Source organism: Petaurus breviceps, unplaced genomic scaffold (assembly GCF_028583685.1).
Source record: "Petaurus breviceps papuanus isolate PSGF00001 unplaced genomic scaffold, PetGlider_PUasm1.0 151, whole genome shotgun sequence".
NCBI lineage: Eukaryota > Metazoa > Chordata > Mammalia > Diprotodontia > Petauridae > Petaurus > Petaurus breviceps.
The window spans coordinates 14,074,777-14,092,893 of NW_027185712.1; the positions used below are offsets into that span (position 1 = coordinate 14,074,777).

The following is an 18,117-nucleotide window of genomic DNA, read 5'->3' on the forward strand; positions in this document are numbered from 1 at the left end:
TCTCTGTCTTTCTCATTGTCTGTGTGTCTCTCTCAGTGTGTATGTGTCTCTCCCTCTCTCCCCTTGGCCCTTTCTTCCTAGCCATAAGAAGGGCAGAGCAATTACATTATTTTAATACTTTCATAGATCCAAAATCTCATCCATCCCTCTGCCCAGTGCAGATCACTATTTACCTAGGTTATCTCTTTCTTGGCTATTCTTATCCTTGTCCTCTCATGGATTTTTTTTTAATTAAATTGAATTTTTTTTCAATCAAAGATTTGCCTCTCTCTAGTCCATGTCCCTTCCCCAATTGAGAAAGTAAGAAAAATAAAGCCCTTGTTACGAACATCAGTAAAGCAAAATAAATTTCTGCATTGGCCATGTCCCCTCAAAATACATCTCAATCTGCACTCAATCATCTCTCTGTCAGGAGGTCCTCCTGTGACTGCTTCCTAGATGGTGTGTTTGCCCCAGGCATTCTTTGCAGGGTTCGTGAACTTGTCTTTAGAGAGAGAACAAATATTCAATATAACTGCTTTCCTTTGTCATCCTTTGTATTTTATTTGATGCATTTAAGGATATCATTCTGAGAAGGGGTCCACAAGCTTCACTGGACTGCCTAACAATCCATGACTCACAGCAAAGGTTAAGAATCCCTGCTCTATTCAATGCCCTGGAAACTCTCCATGAAATCTTTACAATTGCTGGGTATGTTCAGGCTGTCCAGCTGTTGTCCTTCTCTCTGGCTGTGGAACATGTCCTTGATGATGACTTTCACCATTTCTTATATGGAAGATGTTGTTGTTAATGTGCCACAGACTACTTACCCCTACCTTGTATCTTTCCATTGACCTGCAATTCTGAATCTACTGAGATTGTCATGTTCAATGTGTCTCAGCCATACCTAGCAATATGGGGAGAATATTACTGTGAAAAGAGATGGGTTTTTGCAAAAGTGAGCAACTTTCCTTGGTGACTAATGTGCAAATATATTGGCTTCACTGTTTAGAATATGTAGAAGTCAAAAGTAAAGGCATTTCTGAAGTAAGGTACTAAAAGATCCTTGGGATTATCCATCTTGGGAGCCACCTGAGAAGGCTTCCTGAAGGAGAGGGCTGGCTGGTGTTAGGAATACTTGTGTAATGCCATTTGGGCTAGGACACACCATGAACTGGAAATCAACTGATTCCTCAGCACTCTAGGAAACATCCCTTTGCACACCCTTCCCCTCTGGTGAGGCTAATCTCCTCACTACCCTCAGAAAGGCAAGAGTCACTCCCACCTTTGTGCCTTTGCTCTTGCCTTTTTTTTTCTTGCCTGGCATGCCTTTCTACCTCCTTACTGCCTAGACAAATCCTAGACATCCTTCAAGTTGCAGCCCATTTCCTACTACCTCCATTAAACCCTCCCCAACCACTCCAAAGCACATTGATCCCTCCTTTCTCTGACCTACTGCAGCACTTAACCTGAACTGTGCAATCTTGAATTTAATCAATCAGTCAGCAAGCATTTATTATAAACTTATTATATACCAGGCACTGTGCTGATACATGGCTGTGTCTTAATGTCACACTATATCTTCTATCTTGCTGTTTTGTGTATATAAGTCCTGCCTCCCTAATTAGACCAGCAGTGACCCACAAAGTGGGTCTTCTCTCTCTCCAAACATGAGTAAGAATAGGCCTGAACACACAGTAGGTACTCATTATAGGTTTGCTGGCTGACTCTTTACTGACTACTCCTTTATGCACAGGATAGGAGTAGAAGCAGAAGATTGAGGTAGATTGCCTTTGAGGCCTCTACTCTCCTGGCCCCCGTTCTTTGAGGCCCCCTGCATGTGCTCACCTGGAAGATGACAAGCCAGGATCAGAATGGAAAATATGTATGAGCCCACATATTAAGTCAGTTGACATAACGTATGTAAACAGTGCAATCTTCCCATTTCCTCCTTAATGCAAATGCTTGTATAAACCTACCATTAGAGCACATTGGCATGCCTCACACCTTCCCTCCCCAGTGCCAGAAGGTAGCTGCCTAGACACTGTGACCACCAAGGCCCTTTATCTGGCCGCTGGGCAACCTAGTCATCGGGAGCAAATCAAATTTAAGGGTGATCAACAGCCACTAATTCCTGACTTCCATCCCCTCCCATTCTCCCTCCTCCCTACACCAGTTCAACTTGGTAGGGTCAGAACAGGCCCAGGAGCTACAATGTGCAGGTCCACACCCTCCTAACAGAGCACCCCCAGGGCAGGTACTCCCAGAAATTCCCCCTCTGGCACCAGCCCATTCTCCTTCATTTGCAGTCTCCTGACCTCCCAGAGAGAAGAGAGCTGACTTCCCACTATATCTGATCAATGAGAAAAGCTGGTACCATGAAAAAGTAAAACATTCAATCAATAATAATAGCCAGTCTATTGTGTTATTATGTAATATGTGGATGAATAAGAAGCATTTATTAACTGCCTGCTATTTATCAGACACTGTGCTCATTATAACTGTGATGAGAGTTAATAGAGCAGAGGGACTAGACCCCTGGCCTCCAAGGCACCATGAGCTGGCTTTAATTCTCAGCCCTGATGAGGCTGGCTGCATGAGCCTCCAAAAGTCACTTGACATCTCTTGGTGCCCAGGAAACTCTTCAAAGACCATAAGTTGCAACCAAAGTGTTGCTCAGCATTAGGAGAAGGAGTTTCTCACAGGGAGCCTCTAATTGGATGAAATCACAAGTCTGGTTAAAAATGATGATGATGATAGCATTTCTATAGCACTTTTACAATTTATACCTAGTGCTTTTCTTACAACATCACTGTGAGGTAGACAGTACAGTTACCATTTTTATAGGTGAGGAAACTGAGGCACAGAGAGTTTATATGACTTGTCCATAGTCATACAGCTAATAAGTGCTGGAGGTAGGATTTGAATCCAGATTTTCTGAATGCCCAACCCTCTTTCTACTACACCTGTTGCCTCCTTCTTCTTTTCCTGAGAGAAGAAATTCTACTTGCCAAATAAAAGTATTTGACCAGGAAAGGGAACTTCATTCTTTTTAGAAATCCCTAAGTAAATATCTGAACAATATCAAGTGTCTTCAAAACCAGAGCCAGCCCTGAGACTCAGGAGTCTATCTTCAGGAGTCTGCCCGGTCTTACACAGGAGGAGAAGCTGACTTCTTGATGTGACATAAGGGCATCCAGATGGGCTTTTCCTGTCCCCAATCCTTCCCCTAACCTCTTCACCTATTATAGTGCCTAAGACTAAACCATTAGAGGCCCATGCCTTTGGATCAAGGAACTGAAGTTCTCAGCTCAAATGGAAATGCTCCCAAGGAAAGCCATTTATAAAATCTGGGGTGCTCAAGCTAGAGTCCATGGATCCACAAAGTGGTCTGTGGATAGAACTTGGATGGCAAAGCAAAGAAATCTTTCTTTTCACTGACTCCAACTGATGAATGTTTTTCCCAAATATTTAAAAACATTACTCTGAGAAGGTATTCATAGGTTTCATCAGACTGCCAAAGGGGTCCATGAGAAGAAATATCAGTTTAAAAAACCCTGCCTCAAGCTTCATCCTTTAATTAATTGACACATTACCAGAGACAAAGGAAAGATGTTTTAAATCCTAGGATAATGCAACTATGATCCCAAAGGGAACTCCTACTGTGAGAGGTAAAGTCAGGTAGCTCTAGGAGCACTCTACTTGGAATGAGAAGGGGAAGGTTTGAGTTCCAGTTTCTCCACTAACTGAATGAATGACCTAGAGCAGGGGTGCAGAACCTGAGGCCTGAGGCCAAGTGTGGCCCTCTGGTCCTCAAGTGCAGCCCTTGGACTGAATCTAAACTTCACAGAACAAAGCCTCTTAATAAAAGGATTTGCCTTGTAAAATTTGGGCTCAGTCAAAATGCTGCCCTGGAGGACATAGCCTCAAGGCTGCAGGTTCTCCATCCCTGCAAGTCACTAAGCCTTATTTCCCTCATCTGTGAAATGGCCTCAATGATTCTTGCTCAACTTCCCTCCTAGGATTGTCAGAAGAAAGTCTTCATAAACATTAAAATGCTATGTGAATTAGAATAATTAATCATGTAAATACCAGTGAAAGTGGGGGAAAAGAGAGAGGAGTTCCTCCATTAGCTGGACTTTAATAGTCTTAACTCAGCCACAACCCAGCTGGCCTTTTCTGGCTCTTGCAGGTTAAAATGAGTTAAAATCCTCCATCATCCTTCTTTTGAGGGACAAGCAGCTCTTTCACTGAGTACTGGGATCTGGAGACTGTGACAAGAGGGATTATGAGTGGGTTGGCTGAATGGGAACAGGCACCCTCACTCACATAAGCACAAAGTTTTTGTCCAAACTGACACTGAAGATTGTTTTTTCAAGACCCAGGTGGGGGGAGGGTAACAACTTCAGATCACAGATTCATAGACTATCAGCTCTGCAAGAGACTGTATCGATCTAGTATAACCCCTTCATTTTACAGATGGGGAAACTGAGGCTCGGAGCAGTGAAGGGACTTTGCTTAGGATTTCATATGCTTAGGATTCTTGCCCTACCAGAGCAATCTCATTCATGCCAACATTCTCCCATACCTTCTCATTCCTGATTCTGTAACTCTGTTATTGCTGTGCCTACCCAAAGTTTATAGATCCAGCAAGGCCACAGGTTAAAATCCTCCCTTCGTCAAGTTGTTGTTTGTCCTTCATTTTCAAAGAGGACCATGACATCAGGGAGGTGATACCACGATGTGCAGGTGAATTGGATTTAAGTGAGGCAGGACTGTGCAAACTCACCAGCCTCACTTTCTCTTCCTGAGCCATCTGGGTTCATTGGCCAGATATAGATCAGGAGGACTGGAGATAGCCCTGCACCTTCTTCACAAAGCCTTTCCTGACTACCCCAGTCCATACCAATCTCTGTCTTCTCTGTCTCTGTCCTCTGATACTTGAGGCTAGTAGCTGATCTTACACCATGCTCTATGATTCTCTCCCTGTTTCGGGTATGTGCAATTTGTATCCTAACCAGAGAGCTCTGTCTCCCCAAGCATTTATCTCTGAGAAGGGCTGAGAATTGGGGGCACATACAGGGATAAGGACAAACTCATTCCTTAGTGGAGTAGCTAGGTGGGGTACTGGACCTGAATTTAAACTCTACCTTGCATAATTCTTAGTTGTATGACCTCAGGTCACTTAACTTCCTTGGGCCTCATTTTCCTCATCTGTAAAATAAGGAGAATGGACTTGATGGCCTCTGAAGTACCTTCCACCTCTAAATATGTGATCCTATTAATAGAAATTATGAGTTTGACAATGGAGCACAGATGGAGAATGAGAAGCAGAAGTGACCCGAGGCCCATGAACTGACCTTTCAGGGATGGGCCCAGCTGGGGTTGCTGGATCACATTCTGTAACCCCCTGCAGTCTCTGAATCTCTCTCCCTCTGACACATACTCTCTCTCTGTTTCTCTCTCTCTCTCTCTCTCTCTCTCTCTCTCTCTCTCTCTCTCTCTCTCTCTCTCTCTCTCTCTCTCTCTCTCTCTCTGTCTCTCTGTTCCTGTCTCCTCCTTTTGTCTCTCCTTGTTTCTGAAGTCTCCCCTCTCCTTGCACCCTGCCATTTTTTTTGTCTCCTTCCTTTCCCACTAGAATACACTGGCCTAGGATACCCAGTGGCCTTGCTTGCTACAATATTATTATGGCTTGCAGGGATTTATGAGGACGCCTTGTCAATTCCTGCAGACTGCCCCATGCTGTGAGTTATGCAATAGGCCATTGCCTTAATTAAGACAAACGGCCTTTACTAGATCTGTCCCAGGGAAAAATTGCTCCCTGGGCTCCCTCTTTGTAGCCAAGGAATGACAAATGCCTACCCCGGCAGGTGTGGTGTAGTCCTTGTCCCTGATTCACACAGCCTTCACCTTATCAAGAGCCTGTCCCTTCCTTCCCAGTCCCAGCCCCAGCCCTAACATCCATAGAGGTCCTGGCTTCACCAGTAGGGCCTAGGCGGTGTACTATAATGGCTTAGAGTTAGGAGTCCTGAGTTCAAGCCCTGCATCTGACCCTTACTAGCTGTGTCAGAAGTAACCTCTCTGAATCTGATTTCTTATCTGTAAAATGGAACTAATACCTATAGGACCTGCCTCACAGGGAAGTTGTGAAACTCCAAGGAGAGAATACAAGTAAAGCACTTTGTACACTCTAAAGCACTATGTAAATGCCAGTTATTATCTGGAGTTAGAGGACCCAGGTTAAAATTCTGCTTCTCCCCACAACCTTTTACCCCAAAGTCCCCCAATAAGTGACTAAGTCATTTGACTTCATGGGGGAGTTTAGACCAGACCTGGGGTGGGGAAACTTCAGCCTTGAGGCCACATGTGACCCCTCTAGGTCCTCGAGTGCAGCACTTTGACTGAATGAATAATCCCCTTAACAAAATGATTTTTTCTGTTTGTTCTGTAAAACTTGGATTGGGTCAAAAGACCGCACCCAAGGACATGCGGCTTTAAGGCCGCAGGTTCCCCACCCCTGGACTAGACAATCCCAGAGGTTTTAACCTTCCTCCTCTGAGGTTTTAAGCCCCCTCAGCCAGACCTTAGGGAAGGTTGAGGAGATAGCTACATCCACTGGTGTGATTTTTTTTTTTTTAGCACTTTTGAAAGCCCTCCCTCCTACCTGAAAATCTCTTTCCCACTCACTTCTCAGTGCTGAAAATTCTTGTCATGAGACACAGCCCATCATTCCCCAGTGAGAGATCAGGCCAAAGTATAAACCTCCCAGCTGAGCAAATGCAGTGACCTACATTCGTGCTTTTCTAGACTGGACCTGTGACGTCTTTGGTGTATGGAACTCCCAGTGAGGAGACTCCCCAATCTACCAATGCAGTTAAGCAATGCTCTGCAGCTTAGAGCCCCAGGCATGGAAGGGTTAAAAGACCTGCCAAGCATGGAATAGCCAGGATGAGTCAAAAATGGGACTTTTAAACCCAGCTCTTCCTGGCTCTGAGGTGGGCTCACTATTAACTTATAGGAATGCATGAAGCAGTCTACGGGACTTGTCAAGATATTCTTATAATCTACATTATACTGAGGTGTAAATGACTGATGTCAGAGTGTTTCCAAAGAGTAGGATGCTTGACGCAAGGATGGTGCTGGGTCACTATGTGCAAATTTCACTTCAAAATATTGCTGTGGGGGGCTCCAACCACATGGAGTCAGTCACCTCTTCACTCTCCCCAGTCTTAGAAGGGAGAAGATATTTCCAGCATAGCAAATGATCCCCTAGGCAGAGAATTAATAGGAGTTCTAGACTTTCAGAGCCTGTTTGTGCAAATTTCAAAACTCACTCACACACACACACACACACACAGCCTCCATACCTAGATAAGTGTATCCTAATCAGGATTCTACACCCACTCAATTTGTCAGTGTTTTTTCCCCACAAACCTGCCATTACCCCCAAACTCCTCATCCTACACTTGGGAGAATAGGAATCCTGAGTGCCCCCAAAGGAAAGGCAGACCTTCCAATAGCAAGAGAGGAGCAAGGTCTAAGACTTCAGGTGAAGTTGTATCTGCTGTCCTCTCTCACTTTTTTTTTCCTACTGAAGAAGAGATAGGAGAGAATAGCCTAGTTACTTTTCAGTTATCTGTGCTGGTAGATCAGCAACACTGATAATTGTAATGGTGGATTTTTTTTTAATAGCCAATAGCAAATAATCTCAAAGAGAAGAACATCCAAATGCTGGTTCCATTTGAGCCTTATAATGTCTTTTTTCAGTTCATTTCAATGAATTAACTGTTCTTGAATATCACAGCCCAGGCCACCTTAGGAGATCCTCCCTGACAGGAGCAGGAAGAGCTCCCCAAAGACACACCTCAGTCTCCCAGATTTCCCTATTACTGCAGGCTTCCAGTGGTTCAGGGTTCAGCCCTGTGTTCTTTCCTGAAGGAATGAAATCCCCTTTCCCCTATGTTTCTGTCTTGGAGTCCTTCTATCAGCTGGCACAATAGAAGTTCCCACAATTCCAGTGTGAGAAAAGACTAAGCCCCCAGACTCAATCCCGTGATGCATCAAAGGACCAGAGAATAAGACAAAGTCCAACTGTGTCCAACTCAGAAATTCCATCTCAACTATAACCAAGGTGGGGGTTACTGGGATGTTGCTCCAGAGTGCCAAAATTTAGAAGGTACTGACCACACTTGTAGTCCTTCAGGAGTATAGAAAGTTTTCAGTGTCCTGTGTACTCTTTTTCCCCTACACTTACCTTAAGGATGGAATGAACCCTGGGTGATCTCCTCAGCTACTTCTCAGTCTACCTCCCATGCTGGGAGCCTCCCACTGTCCCTCACCTACCCTCACACACTTACAAGGAAAGAAGAGAAGGAAAATACATTTATTAAGCTCACACTATGTGTCAGACACTAAGTGCTTCACAAATATAATCTAATTTGCTCCTCACAAAACCCCTGGAAAGAAAGTGATGTTGTGATCCTCATTTTACAGTAGAGGAAACTGAGGCAGAAAGAGGTTAAGTAACTTGACCAGGGACATTCAACTAGTATGTGTCTGAGACAGGATTTGAATTCAAGTCTTCCTAACTCTAGGCTCAGCACTCTATCCACTATACCAACAGCTGCCTCCCTATAGTTCATGTCCCTCTCCCTGGAAGCAAAAATTCCTAGATTCAGCTCTTTCTTCCCTGAAGTCTAGAAACCTCTGTGCAATCCCTGAATCTATGCCCATTCACTCACCATTTGTGGTCTTCTCTGCTGAGATTCTCCATCCTCTTTCTCCAGATCATCAGCCCTCCCTGAGCATCCCCTCAAGAATCAGTCACTTTGTTCTCTTAGCCTTATTCCCATCCTAGACTGAGTTCCTGTTGGGCCTAATACCCTGACTCTCCAAGTTTAGGGTTCTTCAGATCTCCAAATCCCACAGCACTAAAAAAACCATTTCCTCTAATCACCCCCAGTTTTCCTCCTAGATGCCTGGATTTCCCCTCCTCTCAGCTCCCCCTTTGCCCCCTAGGCCTCTTGATCTCCCTCCTCCTCCTAGGACCTCACCCCTGCCTCACCATCTCCCTGAGAGCACAGCAGCTGGAGGGGAGAGAACAGTAAAAGTCTATTGCAACTATAAAAGGCATTAACCATCTGAGCACTCGTCCCCATCAGGCGGAGCAGCCCATTCATACTTAAACAGGAAATATTGTTTAATGCCCATGGTAATGAGCGAATCAAATTTTGAAAATTAAACCCGAAATTGAGCATTAGAGCTGGGATGCCAGCATTTGGCAAACCAACTGGCATTGCTGCTGCCCACCCACAGCTCCCCACCCCCCTTCCCAGCCCCAGGGCTTGTCTAGGTCCACAGTCCAGACAGACAGATGCTCCCTACATGCTGTGATGCGAAAGGCCACAGGAAGGCTCCCAGTCAAAAATATTTCTGCCTACACCAAACCTGCCACAATGCCTGAAATTCCACCATTAGTATCTCCTTTTTGGGGGTCAAACATTGCTCTCTCTGTCTCTGTGTCTCTGTCTCTATCTCTGTCTCTCTGTCCCTTCTCTCTCTCTCTCACTTGCTAGATATTTTATAGGTAACTCCTTTTAGGAAGGAGAGTGTATTAAATCAGTCTCTCTTTTCAAATGAATTAGACAGATTTCCTCTATGACAAGAAAGAAAAAAACAGTATGAGGGCCCTAGGTACCTGTGAAGAAAGAAGAGGAGAGACTTTGGAAAACCTGAGAAGAAGAAAAGGAATAAAAACAGCAGGGGTGGAATGCACAGGGGCAAAGGTGCCAAAGACATACTTCACCAACCAGTCCTCAATTTCCTCTTCTGCAAAATGGGTCCTTTTGCCAGGCAGCTAGATCCTAAGTCAGAGGTAGGAAGGGATCACCTTTGACCAGAAACCAATTCACCCAAAACTCTTAAGTTAGACAGAAGAATATTATGAGAGTTGGATTAACCTCAGAGGTTGTTTACCAACTCAAACCTGTCCTCCATCAAGAATCCTTTCAATAATACCACTGCCAAGCCTCCACTTGAAAACCTCCCATGGGGGAATACAGGTCATTACACTTTTGGATAGCTCTAGAGTCAAAGTGTTAGGAAGTTTTCCTTACAGCTTTCTCTTCCAAAATGTATGTACCCTGGCACATAAATCAGTGGTGAAGCTTCTGAAAGGTGGTAGCCATCAGCTGCCACTGACAAGGAAAACTCACTCTTAAAAAGAAAAATTTATGGGATTATTAATATTATGATTAATCATCATCATAAATAATCTCTTACATATGTATAGCACTTTATAGTTCTTCAGTATACTTTCACATCCATTAATTTGTCTGATCTCACAAAATTACTCCTGAGATGGGTAGCACAGATGTTCATTTTATAGATGACAATGCTGAGGCCTAGGTGCTAAGTAACTCACCCAAAATTCATAGAAAGTCAGCAGTCCCTATGCTAGAACTCAGGTCTTCTGACTACAATTACTACTACTACTACTACTACTACTGCTACTACTACCTTTTACTACTAACTACTACTTACTACTAGCTAACATTTATCTTGCACCTTTTTAAGATTCAAAGTAATCTATCTTCTACTTTACATATTAAATATTAATGGACCCTTCAAGGCAGACGTTGAAATGAAGTAGTGTCTGACTGATGAAATCCAAATGCTACTAAATTCCTTTTAAACTGGCCTTTTAAAAGTTGTTATTCTTGACCTCTCCGTAGCATTTAGCACTATTATCCCTACTCCACCTCCTGCTTTGGCCTATGCTTTATTTTTGTTCCTTCCTCAGCTTCTCTTACCTCTCTGATCAGTCCTTCCATCTCCTTTCTTGGACGTTTTTCCCACACGTTAAAGTGGGTGTCCCCCTACAGCTCTGTCTGGGACTCTCTTTTCTCTCCCTACATTTTTTCTTTTGATAATCACAGTGCCTTGAGTGGGTTCAGTTATCATCTTTCTGCAGATGACTAATTACATAGTCTTGAGGTCCAAACCAATATTGTCACTGAATATCTCAACCTGCATATCCTATTGACATCTCAAAATCAACCTGTCCAAAATGGAACTTCTTATATTTTACCCAAACCAAACCTCCTCCAGCCTTCCCTATTTCTATTGATGAGATATCCTCCCAGTCAGCCAAGCGCACAACTTGAGAGTCACTTTTAACTTGTCCCTAATTTTGTCATGACTTTTCCTGTTCTTCCTCCTTGCATTAACATAAGCCATCCCCCATGCTTGGAACATAATTCCTCCTTACAGACACCTATTGAAAGCCTCTCCTTTCAAGGCTCTGGGCAGATACCACATGCTACAGAAAGTGTTCACTGATGCCTTGCTTTCCCAGGCTTCTTATGGGACTTTGTCCTTGTCATATTTTAGTTTGGTGTAGCATACTCATGAATATGTCTTAACCTCCTATTAGGTTATAAACTCCTTGAGGACAGGGTCTGTGTCTTCTTTTTGTTTTTTCTGCCTCCAGGACCTAGTCACTTGATACATTTTGTTGAACTGAACTCAACTGTTACTTTGCTTACCTTGCAGAATGATCTTTAGACTATAAAGTACAGAAACACAAGATAAGGTCAAAATCACCCCACCCCAGGTAGCTCTCATACATTTATCAGGTGAGAACACATCTTAACTGCTTAGTTAGTGGAAACCAGAGATTGGTAATCCATTGTTTGTCAGCATACCCCTGAGAAAAAGCTGCTGGGAAGGAGAGACCAGGAGGGAAGGGAAAGCAGAAGAGAACCTTAACCTTGCTTCCAACTAGCTGGATGGTTTTATACAGACGCCACAGAGTGTGAACAAATTCCTTGACTAATCCATACAAAATTTCTATTTCACCTAGGAAAGTGTTTAGACCTTGTTCAAATCTAGTGAACAACAGAGAGATGTTCTCACCTGATAAATGTATCTGTTATACTTGGTGGGAGCAATGGAAAAAGTGATTTTGGTTCTATCTTTACCTACCACAGACATCCCCTTGGAGGTACAAACAGATTTTCTCTGGGTCACTAAATCAATGGGCACCTAAAATTTCCCTCAGTGGATTCCTGTCACTGTAAGGGCAATCCAAATGGAGTTTCTAACTCACCCTTCACTTAGACAAGGAAGTCACCTTAAAGAAGAAAAAAAAACTCAGAAAAATGTCATAGAGTCTTAGGCCTCTCAAAAAGGGATTAAAAACTTAGGGTTCATTATTAGAATTTTTAGGCCAAGAGACAAAGTTTATCCTTGAAATATATAGTCCATAAAGATCTCAGACAAGCTGTTTAGACTCATGTCATCATAAGACAAGCATTCCACATCATCTTCAAAGTGAAAAAGAAAAGTATGAACATTTATGAGCTATAAAGTATATTCCAGACAAACTTCTAGGGATGTAAGAACCCAAACTTCTCTTTTCAACCTAAACATAAATTCTTGTAAAGAATTCAGTAATACAATAGATTTTAATACTTGAACATTCCAATAATAAAAAGCTATGAAAAATAAATTGACCTGACTTTTAAGGAAATAAAAAAACACACAAATATATAATTGTAGTCTAAAAGAAAAAGTGAAATAGCTTGGAAATGAGGGTATCCAATAACAAAACCCTCAGGTAGATAATCTATCTAAAGGGTCCCCACAAATGCAAAGGGCCCAATGCTTCTCCCAAATGATCCCCTGCCCCCATCTGTAGTGCATATTGGCTCTGGTACTCCTAAAAAAGGAAGGAATGATTATGACAATGCAACATAGCATCAATTCAATTCAACGGGCATTCATGAAATGCTTTCCATGTGCTAAGCACCAAAGGATATAGAAATGAAATAGTTCTTACCCCCAAGAAGCTTACATTCTATCAAGGAAAATAGCTTTTAAAGCACTAAGTAAATGCAAAGCATGTACAAAGGAATTTCAAGGGGGAGGGGTGGCATTAGCAACTGAGGAAATCAGGATAGGCTTCCTGAAGGAGGTGGCATAAACTGAACTCTGAAGGAAGCTAGGGGGATTCTGTGAGACAGAGATAAGGAGGAAGAGTATCCCAAATATTAAGGGACAGCCTATGCAAAGTTATAGAGTCAGAAGACACAATAACATGAAGGAGGGCTAGCCAAGAGGCCAGTTTGCCTAGGACATCAATGGGTTGAAAGATATGTTGGTTGAACCTAGAGTAGGTTGTGAAGGGCTTTAAAAGTCCAAGAGGAGTTTCTGTTTTATCCTGGAGACTGTAGAGAGCCACTAAGTTGCTGGCACAGAAGAGTGACATGGTCAAACCTGTGCTTTAGGCAAGGGTGTTCTGGTAGATGTTTAACAATGGACTCTCTCTCTCAAAAAATGTACACACAGCACACTTTTAAGTTTAATCTGAACAATTAAGGTTTTTTTTTTCCTATTGCTTCCTTAAGTCTAGAAAATTAACAAAATAGTAAATTAAGTCTAATTTGTAGCGTTCGCCAATTTCTGAGTTGTAAGTGCTCAGACTGAAAATTTAACAACTGACTTTTGTGATCCAGTATGATCCAATATTTGATCCAGTATGATGATATGCTGGCTCCAACATATCACTGGCTTTCGAAATAGCCACTTGGTCACTGTGTAGACAGAAAGGGTAAGATGTGGAATATATTGATAAGACAGAATTGACAAGACTTAGCAGCTAATTGGATGTGAGGGGAAAGGAGAGGGAAGAGTTGAAGATGGTTCTAAGCCTGCAAACCTGAGTATCTGAAAAGATGGTGATGACCTCCACAGAAACAGAGAGTTTGCGGGGAAAGGTGATGAGTTCTGTCTTGGACATGTTCAATTAACTGAAAATAAGTTGTACCCCATTTATTTTTTTTGATGGGTAAGTCATGCAAATTCTATTAAATATAGTTTATGTAAATTTTAACCCAGCATTTGACAAAGTCTCTCATGTTCATATAAAGGTAGAGAGACATGAGCGAGGCAGCAGTACATTAGATATTCAGAATAGATAGACTATCTGGAGCAGAAATGTAGTCATCAATTGTCCGATATCACCTTCTTGGAAGGAGGTCTCTAGTGAAGTGTCCCAGGGATCTGTGCTAATTAACCTTTTTATCAGCCACTTAAATTAATATACAGCTAGCATGCTTATCAAATCTGCAGGTGACAAAAAAGCTGGAAAGGATAGCTAACACCCTAGGTAATAGAATCAGAATCTAAAAAAGTTGACAGGTTAGGACTTTGGGCTGACTCTATATTAAGATGACATTTAATAGGGATAAACGTAAAATCTAACATTTGGGTCAAAACATCAATGTCACAAGTGCTAGATGAGGGAAGCATGGCTAGATGGCAGTTCATCTGAGAGAATATCTAGGCATTGAAGCAGACATCAAGCCCAATATGAATCAACAATGCAATATAAGAGCCAAAAAAGACAATGTGATTTTAGGCTGCTTGAAAAGAGACACAGGATTGAGGCCTAGGCTCTGCTCTTGTCATACCATGTAAGGTAGATTGTGATCATTTCTGGCCATCCCATTTTAGGAAACTGAGTAGGTCTAGGTGAGGTCAACAAGGATGGTGAAGGGCCCTGAGATCATGCCATGTGAGGATCAGCTGAAGGAACTGAGAATGTTTAGTCTGGAGGTCAGAAGATAGGTGGACATGATAGGTGTTTGGGGTTTTTTTTTATGCAATTGGGGTTAAGTGACTTGCCTAGGGTCACACAGCTAGTAGGTGTCTGAGGCCACATTTGAACTCAGGTCCTCCTGACTCCAGGGCCTGTGCTTTATCACACTGTACCATGTAGCTGCCCCTATAATTGCTGCTTTCAAGGGTCACCATGTGGCAAAAAGAATATATTTGCATTATTTGGCCTCAGAAAGCAGGAAAGCATGGTCCCATTGACCCATGAACAATAGAGAAAATTTAAAAGAAGTTAATTTAGATTTGAGGTATGGAAAAATGTCCTAACAAACAAGCTTCCCAGAAGTAGCATGGGCTGCCTTGGGAAGCCATAGGTTTCCCCCTCCCTGGAGGTTTTTGAGTAAAGACTGGATGACCACTTGTCAGGTAACTGGTGGAAGAAGTTCTAGTCCAGCCACAGGTTGGACTGGATAGACCCTAAAGTCTTTTACAGCTTTGAGATTCTGTAACTTGATAAATTCAATTGAAAAAAGGTGATTTTGGGCCTTGGGATCTTCTTGACCTAGGCTGAGGAAGCCTGCATGTATGTAAATGGAGATATCAAGGCTAAGAGGCCAGCATCATCAGTTCACCCCTGCCCACGTTTGTACTGAATTGACATTAAGCATCTTTCATCTAAGTTTGTGATGCCTGACCCTGTCATTGCGATGCAGACTTTAAACTGAATTTCCAAGTGTGGGGATGTACTATACTGAGCTGTCCCCCATGTGACCAATGGCCAAGGTTTGTGTGATAGCCAGTTGGGGTTAAGGGGTTAGATTATACGCAGGATTAGGTGTGTCAGTCAGTAACTGAGATTAAAAACTTTCTCTCAGCCCAAGGAATGGAGTTTTCCTGGGTGAGAAACTGACTGGTCAGGATAGAGTTCAAATACCAAACTGTGGCCTTATTGGCAACATTCATCCCAATACATGCACGTGGTGTGATTCACATGCTAGCAGTGTGAATCAAAAGAGGCAGTGTATTGAAAGGAGGGAATATGGAGGTTGTCCATCTTGGGAACTTGGTTATGAGTGAAAAGAGGTCCTGGCTGCCTTGATCCTCTTCCCCCAGCTCCAAAGCTCTTCTGCCTCCTTATCCCCAAGGTTGTGTCCATTCCTAATATTCATCAATAGACAGACCAGCCAAAGACAGTTTGCCCCCCCCCCCAGCCATTCTTGGCTTTAATCCGCACCCCTCTGAAACCTCTGAGGAAGACAAGTCCCCAGCCTTAGAGAGCCCTCAACCCCCATATGCAAGAGACTTCCAGCACAAGACAGAAAATCTTACACAACAGTCTACAAACAATGCATGTAGAGTGCCAAGTGATCACACTGGGGATCCCAAGGAGAGCAATCATCAGAATTGTATAAGCATTAACCAGGGAGGCTTCCTGGAGGAGGCCTCCTTGAAGCCAGGTTTTTTCTGTGAACAACCTTCTGCAAAACAGTACTTCATGATCCATATCCCTGAAGAGATCAGGGGCAGGAGGCAAGGGCCCAACCCTGCCCCAAATTTAGAAGTGCTTCCAAGGAGGTGTACTAGGCAGGTTTGGTGGGGGTGGGGTGAGGGTGGGAGTTGAGGGTGGGAGTTAAGGGTGGGGTAGAAGAGAGAGTTGGCAAAAAAAAAACTGGCAAAAGAGAAGTGGCAATGTGGAGAGGAGCGTGTGGATGAATTTTAATGCAATCAGAAAGCTGTAATAATGATAATAAAGGAATATATTCAGACGTCAGGAGAGGGAGAAGGGGACCAGGCTGCAGCTCCAGAATTTAAATCAGGCAGAGGCGGAGAATTTTCTCTCTCCCCTTTTTTCCTTTCCTTTTTTTTTTCTCCCAATGAAGGAAATGGAATTTTTAAGCAGGAGGGAGAGAGATTAGCAATTGGCAGGTTTTCACCTCTTTGTCTTCCAGCAAATCCCATTTAAGCAGGGACTTTAGTAGAAGGAGGCTTTGGCCCCAAAGGCTGGCTGGGGCATTGGGTGAGAGGAGAGTCATTGATCCCTGGGGGTGGAGAAAGTGCACATCCATGCCACACACACACACACACACACACACACAGAGGAGTTTCAATAACCTCCACTGAAGTCTTTAAAAAGCCCAAGTTTAATTTGATCTGAAATGTCATCACCACTTCTAAGAGAGAAAATGTTGACTTTTTCCTCCACCTTTGCCTCAATCTCTCTCTCCCTCCCTCCCTTTCTCTCTCTCTCTCTCTCTCTCTCTCTCTCTCTCTCTCTCTCTCTCTCTCTCTCTCTCTCTCTCTCTCTCTCTCTCTCTCTCTCTCTCTCCATTTGTCTCTATCTCTCTGTCTTAGTCTCTGTCTTTCTGTCTCTCTTTCCATTCTCCCCCCCATTTCTTCTTTATTGGTCCTTTCTGCATCTTCCTTTTTCTGACTCCATTTCTTCTCTCTCTGCTTCTCTGTCCCCTCTCTTCCTCCATCCTGGCCTCATCACCTGCATCAGTCCATTTCTCTGGCTGTCCTTAGCTTTGTTGTTCCGAGATGGGTGATATCTCAGAGGCCAAGTCAATCTGAGGATTGAGAGAGTGGCTCAAAACACCACCCAGAATGCTATGGCTACCTTGGCAGAAGGCTTCCCCCAACTAGTGTGTGTGTTCCATTCCCTTCTACCAAACTATGTCCCTCTCCTCTAGCCACACCCAGCTCCAAATTCCCATTTTATAAAGATACCTTTCCTGATCGCAAACCTGGGGAAACTGGAAGGGAATCCAGATTTCTAAGGGAGCCTGGAAGAGAAAGATCTGGACTACGAACAGACTGGCTTTGAGAAGGGGACACAAGTCTCTGAGGTTCCAGGGATAAATGTCTCCTAAACAGTCCAGAGCTGGCCTCTGTATCTTTCCCCTGGCCAAACTAAAGTTCTAGACTGAACTTGGCCTTGTTCCTTGATCCTTCCTCAGATCTTGGATGTAAGGGTTCCCACTGCTACAGGGCAGAGGGTGCACCTGTCCATGATTACCCAAGGAGGAGAGGAAAGTAGGAGAGCTCCTATCCTTCAGGCCTACAAGGAAAATAGATCTCTGGGGCCTTAGGGTGCAGCAAATAAGCACTACAGTCTGATGGGGGAGGCAGCCTGGTACACTGGAAAGAGTATTGGCTCAGCAGACAGAGGTCTTCTGATACTGATTACTTGTGTGACCTAGGGTAGGTCACTTAACAGCCTTTTACCCCAGCTTTCTCAAATGTAAAACTAGAGGATTAGACTAGAGGCTATACTTAAGGTATAAAAAAAGTCCCTGATGGCTAAAAGAAAATATTAAGGGGGTGGGGGGAGGGGTCAGTCAAAGAAGGCTTCCTGGAAAAAAGGCAGTTCTGAGCAGAGTTTGTCAGGAGAGCAGCAAAAGGAACAAACACCTTGTCTACATTTCTGCATCATGTCATTTTGAACTGGCCTCAGTCAGTTGATCTAACATGATGGATGGATGGATGGATGGATGGATGGATGGATGGATGGATGGATGG

At 43.4% G+C, this 18,117-nt stretch overlaps 1 protein-coding gene across 10 annotated transcripts in view; it reads left to right on the forward strand.

Moving 5' to 3' along the window:
* CELF4 (CUGBP Elav-like family member 4) overlaps nt 1–18,117 on the forward strand; it is a 599,657-nt gene that overhangs the window by 519,570 nt on the left and 61,970 nt on the right. The gene's annotated exons all lie outside the window — the stretch shown is intronic.